Below are 12,075 nucleotides of genomic sequence, written 5' to 3'. Positions count from 1 at the left end.
TTCATAAAAAGTGAAAAAGAGAACATATTTTTGTGAATTCTTATTGGTATGATTAAACAATCAAAAATAAGACTTTATTATAGGAATTTGGAAGTTGGTATTTTGACATTCATCATCCCCTCACTTCTTCTTGAACACCTCTTTTGAAACCATTTTCATTTATCATTACTATTTTTCATTCAAAGACACTCCATTAATCATCATGTTTCTTGTTTTTTTCTGGATCAGAGGGATTTAATGGATGATAGCATTAAAGTTAGTATGTTTGGAGTTTGGATGACACTTTTTGTTGTATTTGCAACAAGAATGTTCACTTAACCTATCGAGGTAGATTTCACATTCTTTGTAACTAGAAGTTCTAAACTAACACACACACACACACACACACACAAAGGTGAGGTGAAACTCATGACTTCACCGCACACCACATACGAGAGGGTATGGTGTTCCCGTCACCTCATCTGCGATGGGTGTATTCCTATTAGCCTTATCTCAAAGTCATTTTTAGTAATGGTTTCAAGTTATTAATTTCAACCATATTCTTGGTTACAATCAAAATGTCATTTACATATAGCAATAAAGTGTTAGCGTATCCTACATCAGTACGACATAATCTTATGTCTCTATATATGTTTAGAGTGCCCCCTCTTTCCATAAGAGCTATTTTGGAGAGTCAACTAACGGCTCAAAATTCGGCATCTAGTATCCGTGTGGCTTGACACAACCATCGGTGTGACATGTTCACATACGTCTCTATATATTTTGGAGTCATCGTTCTCTCCATAAGAGCTATTTTTGAGTATCAACTAAGGACTCTACATGTATCTTGCACAAATATACGTATGATTCATTAGACAAATTTTCAAGTAGACACAATTATCAAATTAGTTTTGATCATAACCATTAGAAGTCGACAAAAAAATCAACCACTTTATACCATTGTCTTAGAGATTGTTTCAAACTGTAAAGAGATTTCTTCAACATGCATGCTTGATATTCTTGGCATCAATGAACCCTTCTAGATGAGAAATGTAAATCTTTACTTCTAAATTACCATGTAAGTATAAAGTTTTGACATCAAGTTGTTCAAGCTGCAAATTAAATGCACTCACCATGGCCAATTTTGTGCTTCACAACAAGCGAGAAAATTTCATGATAGTTAATGTCTTCCTTTTATGAGAACCCTTTTGCTAACAGCCATGCCTTGAATCACTCTGATTGAACCATTGTAGTTCCTTTTTTCCTTTTAAATACTTATTTGCATCCTACCGATTTTGCTCCTTTTGTAATAAACGATACTAGATCTCATATTTCATTCTTTCTAGAGAGCTCATTTCTTCATTTATTGCCACTAACTAATCTAATTTTTCTTTACTTGCAATAGTCTATTTATATGATCTTGGCTCGTCTGAACCAATATTATCTTCGATTGCGGATGCATATGCAATTGAAACAAGGTCATTAAGTATTCACACATCTTGCATATTTAGCACACTTATGAGTATTCCTCTTTAACTCCCTTCTTCTATAGATTCTAATTGTGAAAATCATAATTATTGGGTCGGGTCTCTATACAAGAATATTTGTAATACTAAATAGGTGTCTGCACCCCGCACCCCCACGTGATAGGTGTTTTTCGTGTACGATTTTAGGCCTAACTGCCTTTAGCCTACTTCAAACACTTAGCCTTATAAAAGCGTGATTCGGATTTCTTCACTTCGTTCTGAGTCAAGTTATCTATTTAGATCACCAATTTCCTACTAACATTCCAAATCTTTTTTAATCAAATTTAAACGTTGTTATTTTTAATATATTTTGATTCATTTTTTGTTACATTACCACCTACATAGACATACATTTATATTAAATCTTAAATTGCAAGAATTCCATTGGGACCATTTCTCCATCCAACTCTATCGATCACGTCTCTTAAATTAAAGCATGGGGAATGAATCTTAAATTACATTACCACCTAAATAGACATACATTTACAACTAGTGCTTGCATCGATATAAAACCGAAAGTACTGAATGAGGTATACTAATTTCTTTCCGCTTCATTAGAGTCTTGTTCATTGTTGGTTTACAGTTTCCTAACACATTTTCACACTTTTATTCCCCAGCTGTGAATGGTATTGTTTCTTCGTTAGTTTTTTTCACTTTGTTGGTTTCTAATTATATTTGTCTTAGATTTTTAATTTTAGAAAAATTACGATATAACTGCTTTTATAAAATACAAATTTTAATTATATGTTATGTAATAAAGTTTCTTTTAATCATATTTTTAAGAGAACAAGTTCCGAAAACCAAGGCTACGATTCTATATAAACAAAAGATACAAATTAACTAGGATTAAAATTCAAGATAAAAAATACATTATTACAAAGATGAGGTAATATTTTGCATATAATCTTTTATAAACTATTCACAAACCTTATTAAATGTCTATAATAACAAGATACAAGAAAAATAAAGATCTCGAGAACATGACAAAACAGTATAGTCATGTAAGACCTCTTTATGTCTAAATAATTGCTGAAAATATATACATCCAAATCAAACACAAGGTATTTATCTTCGTTTTTTTTTAAACAGCAAGTTAGTATTCCTCCGTCCTAGAATTATTGTCCACTGATAAAAAACACATAAATTAAGAAAAACAATAATTTGACTTTGTCTTTTTGAGTAAAATGATAATCTTGCCATTTTCTAAAAACAATGGAAAATAATTATTCCAGTTTACTTTAATAAATGTTAGAGTAATATGGTAAAAGAGTATATCTATTTTTGGTAGTGGACAATAATTTTGGAACAAACTAAAATAGCAAGGGGACAATAATTTTGGAACGGAAGAAATATATCTTAAGGATTGAATTAGAACCTCTTTTTTAGCCAAATAGACTAGCCACCATTATACTTGACCTAAAATGAACAACAAAAAGTTATCTACAAGACATGAAATGTACTTAATTGATCATATTAATTAATGTTGTAATTATCTATACGTTAACCCTAAAGACATAATCATGGAATAATTTGTTTTTTACCATTAGTTTATTAGCATATGGTGATGGTGATAAAGTATTAAATAATGGATAAAAAATAATGTTATTTAAACCCCATGACTTTTACGTTATATCCAAAGTCTTACAATTATATACAAAAAAACATATAGTACTATATATCTACGACAAGAACAACCACAGAAAAGCATTCCTAAATCAGTATAAAGAGCCATATATGCACATCCACTCATCTACAAAAGCACACATTAAAGGGGGACTGGTTACTAGTGTCTTTTAGTTCTTCCTCTTTCTAGTTTCTACCCATTTCAATTTTCCATTTAACTTCTTATAAATTAGCCATGGAAGCCACTGTCGGCTGGTGCAACTCCGGCTGCCGGAGTCAATACAAGAACGGCCACTACCACGTGTTCATCCACGTGAGTATCAATATGGGTTTGAAAGGAGGGCCCATTTGGAGAATTTTGTGGGGGAAAATCAAGAAAGAGAAGATGAAGAAGAAGAAGAAGAAGAAAAGGAAGAAGAAAGTGCATGGAGTTTTGAATACGACGCAGTTTAGTTATGATCCGTGTGAGTATGCACAGAATTTTGATCAGGGGTTGATGGTGAATGATTTCGATGATCTTTCGAGATCGTTTTCAGCTCGTTTTGCTGTCCCGTCTACAGTTTTCAACAAGGGATTAACGGTTTGATTGAAGCATGTACTATTTAGATGTAATGATCAATGTTTCCTAGTGGACTTAGTCAATGAAAAATAACGTAGTTTAATTTGTTTCTACTTGTTTGTTTCATTTTCCTCCTATCTTTTTATTTTTACCAACACGGGACAAGATTGGACATGACTAACAAACTTTGTAGGACCATTTTCTATGATGATGATGAGGAGAATGAGGTTATTAAGGTCCATGGACCAGTGATCAAAAGGAGGTCCCTCTCTCACGAACTTACAGTGTTAGTCTATAATCTTTATGGCAAACAAATTAAAAAGATTTTTTTTCTTGAGGGGTCAATTTTGTTCATTCCTTTTTGTCTAAAAAAAATGCAATTTCTGACCTTAAATATGATATAATCAAAAGTATGATTTTCTGTTTGGTTAGTTTACGGTTAAATATGGTATAATAAAAAAAATGCAATTTCTGTTTGGTTAGTTTACGGTTAAATACAAATAGCAAACTTATATTTCTCTTACATTAAAATGATTTTCAATAAATATTGTTAACAAACTTATATATTACCATGATATATACCGTCCATTGAACTTTGCTTTGTACACTATCCTACACAAAAATATTTGTAAGGTGGTGAAGGTTTCTAAAAACCCAAAGCCAATAATCATTTAATTTGTCCATTAGGCTGCACAGAGTTGACTCAACACACCCTCATCAGAGGTGACAATGACTCAGCGAACACTGGGTTGAACTCGGCAGTCGGCAATGCCAAGATCAGAAGAACAACTCGGCAATGGCAAGCCGAGTCTTGCTTCTTCTTCCTCCCTCTTCCCCCTTTTCTTCCTTGGTGGAGTTGAGGTGGAGCTGGAAGAGCTCAATACCACTCCATTCATCCTTATAGAAGTCAAATAGTAAAATAATAATAATAATAATAATAATAATAATAATAATAATAATAGTTGTGCTTGATGTGGTGGTCCTTCAATTTTAAATCACGAATGTGCACACAATTGACAGTCTTTCTTGCGCAAGATTAGAAGTAGATGAACACCAAACATCATCCATAATGATTGTCATTATTTATGGTAACACATCAATTGTTTATTATAGCATCCACAATGGGAAGTTTAATGGTAGAGTTGAATGAGATGGCATGTCTATTTATCATTCAATAGATACAACTCCACCATAGTGAAATGTTACATTGGTATTCAATGGATTTGGAGTTCAATGACCATTGAGCTCTTCAATGGGAAAAATGAAAGTTTTTAAATCTTTAAATAAATATTCTTTTAATATGTTCCATTGAACTTGTAGAGTTTAATGCATTGTGGGATAAAAATGAATAGAGTTGTATGGAATAGTGAATGATGATGAGGCACTCCATTAAACTCTATAGAGTTCAATGCATTGTGGATGCCCTTAATCTATTATAGAATGTATATGTATACTTAAAATTAGAAAGTAAAAAGGTTTATAACTTTAAAGTCTTAATCAGTTTGTTTGGTTAAATTGAATGGTGAAAATGCTAAGTGAACCAAACCAAATAAGGCTTCAGAATTTCAATTTACGAAAAACTAAATCGACTAAGCTCAACCAATTAAATTGAACCTTATTCGGTCCGACCAATTTATTTGGTTTCGGTTTTTATTAACACCTCTAATTCCGGACCACTCAAGTCAAAAGTATTTTTGTGTCAAAAGAGTTCATTTTGGTCCAAAATTATGGATTTTGGAAGAGAAAAACTCCGGAATTTTAATAACAGATCCGAAAACTAATGAATAATTTCAAATTTTTGAGAAAATACTTTGATTATTTACTAAAATTTAACAAAAAAAAGTTAAATAAAAATGAAAAATAAATAAATATCAAAGGGAAGTATATACATATAAACTCTTGCACACATTTGATTAAAACATAGTCACGATTAAACATTTCAAAATAGATATTTAAGACATAAGTGAAACATTTCAAAATATATATATTTAAGACATAAGTGAAGAGAACTTTTAATAAAAATGTGTTGCATTAGAGATTTTTGGTCAATCCACTCTATTAGAACAGGTCTGAAATGACAATTTACGATAATGCAATGTTTTAAAAATCGGTTTTTTAGTTGAATCGATATGGTGATCGTTTTCTGGTACAAACGGTTTAACCGGTTCGACCGCCGAGTAAACTGGTTTCTATAATTGTTATATTTTTTTTTTCATATTTTCCTACATATACATATATACATACATAAATCAAGAATTTGATGTCCACAGGTTCAAACATTAAAAATACACATAAAAACAAGTTGTGGATAATCTAAATACATTAAAATAACATATAACCATAAGTTTTACATCAATCCACAAACATTAAAAAAATCCTAGATGAATTACACATCAAAAAACTTCATAATATTTATCATGTGTTTTATTCAGGAAAATCTTAATAGATGTGAAAAAACCATCAAAGTTTTTTATACAAAATGTTTCAATACCATGTATTTTTATTCAATTTAACCGGTTTAACGGTTTAATTTAACCGGTTCAACCAGATTTTTGTAAAAACCGACTGTCTTGTTCGACCAGTTCAGAAATAAACATAAAACCGGTGATAGTTGAACCGTTTATTTCCCCGGTTCCTGGTTCAACCTGATTTTTAAAACATTGGGACAATACCATTTTCACAAAACACAAAAAAATGGTTATTTTTATTGAAAATCTTATTATATTTATAATGATTATTTGAATCAATATCCTTAATAAATTGAGGAATTGTGTAAACCAATATCAATCAATGTTGCTCGTATTTTGTAATGGTTGCTAGCAGAAAAAAATGTCACCTATTATAAGACATCATTCAATTGAAATTAATGAATCTATTTAATAAAAAAGTAGTACTTACTATGTTACTATCTTTAAAGAGAGCAACACAAAAAAAAAAAACTTTATAGTAAATGTGGTCAAGGTCTAGATTTGTTAGACATTTTAGCTAATGAGAATTCATTATTCAAATTCAAATACCTGTCTCCAATTTAACTGAGGTAAAATTTGTAACTGGATAGAAAAAAGTTGGTAGTTGGATGGGTTGTTAATAATATCATCTAAAATAATTATATTATAAAAGCTTTTATGCGTTTCATAATTGTTCACAACGAGTTTTAACATACGAGGCATAGAGGGCAAACAAGAGGGGTAGAGGGAGGTGTAGAGAGGATACAAGAGGGGTAGAGAGCAGCATAGAGGAGGAGAACCAAAAACATTTAACCAAAAAGTAAATAAACCGGAAACTGTAACCTTATACTGAGGATTGAATCCTTAATCACAAGAAAATGTGGCAATTATAGGTCAATAAACAGAAATTAGTGAATTTATTTAATGAAAAGGAGGATTGAATCGTTACCCACAAGAAAATGTGGCAATTGTAGGACAATAAAAGAAATTAGTTGAATTTATTAATTTAAAAAGAAAATCGAATCCTTACCCACAAGTGGCAATTATAGACAATAAAAAGAATACTGGTGAATTTATTTGATGAAAAATAGTACTATCGTTTAAGAGAACAAAACAAAAGCTGTATGATAAAAGGTGGTCAAGGACTCAAGGTTATTCTAGACATGATAGACATTTTAGATCTTCAATTGTCAGTTATTTGTTTGAATCTTTTTTGGGATTTTTGTTTGTTCTTTCCCTGAGTATTTGTTCCTCTTTGTGCTCTTGTTGTTGTTGTTCTTTAAATTTTAGGTGAATTCTTTAACTCCAATCCTTTTTTATCAAAATCTGTCAAAGAAAATCCTCTATAAAAAGAACATCATTTTCAGAGTCTGTCATATTTCCCTGTTCATATGTAAGAAAAAAAAGGTCAAAGGTGATATACTGATATTCATCTGACTTCTGAATGAATGAAAAAAAAAGGTCCAGGAACAATTGCAGCAGCAAGGCATGTGCTTCAAAACAAGCATACTGACCAATTGCTAATTTTATCTATCGTCTGAAAGGGAATACTTGGTCCCATTTCATTAAATTCATACCCACTTACAAATCTACCTAATCAATGACACCCATTTCCTATTGTACAAGTCATTAATGCGTGGAAAAAAGGTTGATTTTTACACGTTACAAGTGGTGGATGCATGATGAGGGGGCAGCTTACAGTTGATCAGTTCCATCGTGGAAAAGGCATCCAATACCATGATCAATGTGTTTCAAGCCCTCACCTGTGTAAACCAGCAGCATTAATGATCCATTTCTAGACGCAAATGGTAAATACATGTAATGATGCAACGTTTATCAATAATTGGCAACTAAGTTTTATGTGTTTCAGTGCACAAGATGAATCCTGTTTATTGTTCCATAACAACTGGCAACAAAATATCCATAGGTTTCTTCAAACAAAATTAAGTCAACAATTAGCAACACAATATATGAGATTCAGAGTGTTAATTCGCTAAACGTTACGAAATGGAACATGTTCAATGTTCGATAACAATGAATTTCTTCGTAGAAAATTACTACCTGGATATCGATAAACCTAATGCCCCTCACAACTTTAGTCAAGTACATCGTGTAACATTCAAATAAGATGCAAATTGTGACAGATAACGAAAGAGCAATTTAACGGTGAAGATGAATTGGAAATTATATTCTGATCGATCGGTGTTATTGTGAAAAAAGAAAAAATTATGGATCATTGGAAAGATTCACATATAATTTTTGCAAATGCAACTGGAATTCATACAATTTTCCTTTAACAAACAAAGATGATCACACGAAAACGATGACACATATGAATTGGAAGCTTCGTTGATAGATATGATGATTTTGTTGTCTAAGTATGTCGAGTGATTTAGACAGAACAGCACAGATTTTTAGAAAAATGAAACTATGATTGTACAAGACGAAATCAAGGCAACTAGAAAATGCAAGTAAAAGATGACACATTAAAAAAATTTATTATTTGTCAGAAGTGGGATTTGAACCCACGCTCTCTCACGAGAACCAGAACTTGAGTCTGGCGCCTTAGACCACTCGGCCATCCTGACTCTTATGACTTAGTAAAGACATTAGTGTATAAAATCAATCCAATCAGGCTTAGTTTCTCTTTATTCTTATTAGAGATCGCTGTTTGAATTTTAAGTTGTAACGTTTAAATTTGAATACAAACTAGTATTTAGGTTGTAACCATATGCAATTGACTCACTATAACTATCATCAAGTCTGCAAATCATAGTCCAAAATATCAAATCCAAAAAATACTCGCGGATGATGACAAATCAAATCTAGAAAATCAAACTAAAAGACTCAAACCTAGGTAATTAAATGCAAATCAAAACCATATTATCAAACCAAAATAAACAAACGAGATTCAAACCCAGAAAGAACCCAACAACTAATGTCAAATCAAACCCAAAAACACAAACAAAAATCAAACCTATAAAATCAAATGAAATATGTAAATTTGAAAAATCTTAGAGACCATCTATGAAATTCACACATGATATCTCAATTACCCGATCTACTTATGACAATAAAATGATTTTTAGGAAAAAAAGTTGTCATGGTTCATTACTTTTGTAAAACAGTTTTATACCAACACAACATACATTTTACAAAAATTAGTTTTATATCAACATAACAAATATTTTCCAAAAATTTATCTTAAACGTATTTCTTGTTTTACAATAAGCACATAATCACTTATATCCAGTATGTATCAAAAAATATTTCATGAAAATACCACATTTTATAAATGTTTTGCAAGCTTCTATAATTTTATGAAATACCCACATGCATATCAATATAGAGTGAAACAAGGTCTTTCATTTTACCTCTCTTCTCTTTATATTCTCCCGATAGTGAATCTTCCAATTTTGCTAATGACCATATACAAAATCAGTAGGCACTATATAAGCATGTTCGAACAGGTGTTTTAAAAAACGGATAATTCTATTACTATCAAAATCTCACATGTCAACTTTGTTTTGGAAACATAGTGTGCGGCTTACCATCAAGTGTTCGACCAACAAAACTTGTAGTCATTAGTCAATGTTAGTAAATATTTATGTCTCAATCTAGTCTTCCACTTCTGTTGGTTGTCTCAGTTTTGCCCAACACCTATAATAAATAAGATTACACAATATTTGAGAGCAATACCAAAACTATCATAATAAATAAGATTATATAATAATATTTCTAACAACTATATTAATGATATATAGTGTCATATTCATTTGAAATTTGAAACAAATACAACATCCAAAATATGAATAAATAATTGAAGGTAAATATATAGCATTTATAAATGATGTTTGAACCCAAAATCATCCATCTTTCCAGCATTGAGACCTTTGGTGTATTTGGCGGGCTAGAAATGATATAGTCTTCAATAAGACTTGCATTTTCCCTTCTAAGTTGGAGGATATAATTCTCTCAACGGTGTTTAGTTGGATTAAAAATAGGGAGTTTTGTGAATAGTAATAGGGAAAATTGGTGTTATTACCCTTTAAACATTTTGTAATGTGTTTTGTTTTTTTGCTCTGCCTTATGGCTTGATAGGCAGTGATTTTAATAATAATTCCGTCGGTTTCAAAAAAAATCAATAAATCATCTATCTTTCCAGCATTTGAAAGATAGTCTTGGGATTTATTCTTATTATTTTTAAGACAAAGACACATGAGCCATTAATGTTGAAATAAGATTTATTTATTACGTTAATTAACCAGTTAATAAGTTGCAAATCCAGGCAATTGTCATTTATGATGGAAACTTATTGTCCAAATGCAAAAACTTTATATGCATTATGTTGGAATGTGGACAAACTTTGGGCAAAGTTTTAGTTTTAATTTGTAAAGCCGGACACTATCGTATGCGGGGAAGGCTACGTGAAGAGTCCCGCAGTGCGGAACACCGCAGTGCAGAACGCCGCATCGTCGGTGCGGGGAAGGGAGCACAAGGAGGAGGGTGAGGGTGGGGATGCCGCGTTCTCACTCTTCTTCCTATTGGTTGTTTATTTTTAATTTTTTTTTTGTTTCAAATAGCTATAAAAAAAAAAAAAAAAAAAAAAAAAAAAAAAAAAAAAAAATAGTGAAAGAACCTAGGTAAGGGAAAGAAAAGTGAGAGAAATAATGATGTGATGCATAAAAAATAGGAAAACTTCCTACCCATATCCTGTATCTGAGTAAATTTTTGAATAGATCGTGTATCTAAGTAAATTTTTGAATAGAGATGTGATAACTTTGAGTATTTAATGAGTAGGACGGATTTTTAAAGCCTAGCTAATAATGAAACAAACAAGATGGGTAAAAGCGTGATATGAGTAAACATATATTTAGCGGGTCTTTAATTGTTTATATATTTAAAATTAATCATTTCAAACAAATTAAATTCTTAGTATAACCTTTACAGCTATTTTTATAGATTACATATTTACAAATTTATAAAAATTGTTGAAGAATAAACACAAGCCATTTTGAGTTTTGACTGATAGTATGGTACTATTAAAAATTACAGATTGTAACTCGGCTCATTATCTATTCGGCCGATTTGCCACAATAACAAAAAACATAAAACATTTAAAACGACCACAGTGGGAGTCGAACCCACGACCTTTTGATCCGAAGTCAAACGCGCTAATCCACTGCGCTATGCGGTCATTTTGACTGATAATACGGTACTATTAATAATCACAGATTGTAACTCGGCTCAATACCTAATCAGCCGAATTGCCACAATAACAAAAAAAAAAAAGAAAAAAATTAAGCGACCACAGTGGGAGTCGAACCCACGACCTTTTGATCCGAAGTCAAACGCGCTAATCCACTGCGCTATGCGGTCGAATTGATATAACAGTTTGATAAAGATGTAATTATCTCATACAAAAAGTTTTTGCTGATTTTTTAAAAACATCTAATTTAAAAAATTTGTGAATGTTGGATACAAAAAGTTTGGGTTGGATGTCATTCCACCATACGATCCACCTCCGGCTACTCTATTTTTCTTGGTGATAACCCTCTCTCTTGGTCCTCAAAGAGACAAGATAATATTTCTCAATCCAGTTTCGAATCTTAATATTGTGGTGATGTGAATGTTGTTGTCGAGATATGTTGGTTTCGTAATCTATTACGTGAGCTTCTGTATCCAACACTATATGCTACTCTAGTTTATTATGATAATGTGCATGTTGTATACTTGTCTACCGATTTGATTCAACATCAATACACCAAACACATAGAGATCGACATTCACTTTGTGCGCGACAAGGTTGCCATGGGATAGATTCGTGTTTTACATGTCTTGTCGTCATCTCAGTATATCGGAATCTTCAGCAAATGGCTACACCCTCCTCCTTATTTCTCGATCTCATATCCAATCTGATCGTTCTCTCATGATCTCCCGT

At 31.6% G+C, this 12,075-nt stretch overlaps 3 non-coding genes across 3 annotated transcripts; all 3 read right to left on the bottom strand.

The window, feature by feature from the left end:
* Nucleotides 1–8,638: 8,638 nt before the first annotated feature.
* On the bottom strand, nucleotides 8,639–8,722 carry TRNAL-CAA (transfer RNA leucine (anticodon CAA)). Its single transcript has one exon. It is a non-coding gene; the product is annotated as a tRNA-Leu (tRNA).
* A 2,535-nt stretch (nucleotides 8,723–11,257) lies between these two features.
* On the bottom strand, nucleotides 11,258–11,331 carry TRNAR-UCG (transfer RNA arginine (anticodon UCG)). The gene has a single exon. It is a non-coding gene; the product is annotated as a tRNA-Arg (tRNA).
* A 108-nt stretch (nucleotides 11,332–11,439) lies between these two features.
* On the bottom strand, nucleotides 11,440–11,513 carry TRNAR-UCG (transfer RNA arginine (anticodon UCG)). The gene has a single exon. It is a non-coding gene; the product is annotated as a tRNA-Arg (tRNA).
* Nucleotides 11,514–12,075: the final 562 nt, after the last annotated feature.

This window comes from Lactuca saligna, chromosome 1 (assembly GCF_052625555.1).
Source record: "Lactuca saligna cultivar CGN05327 chromosome 1, ASM5262555v1, whole genome shotgun sequence".
NCBI classification, from domain to species: domain Eukaryota; kingdom Viridiplantae; phylum Streptophyta; class Magnoliopsida; order Asterales; family Asteraceae; genus Lactuca; species Lactuca saligna.
Note: the sequence above shows the minus strand (reverse complement) of the source record. Positions and strands in the feature narration are given on the sequence as shown.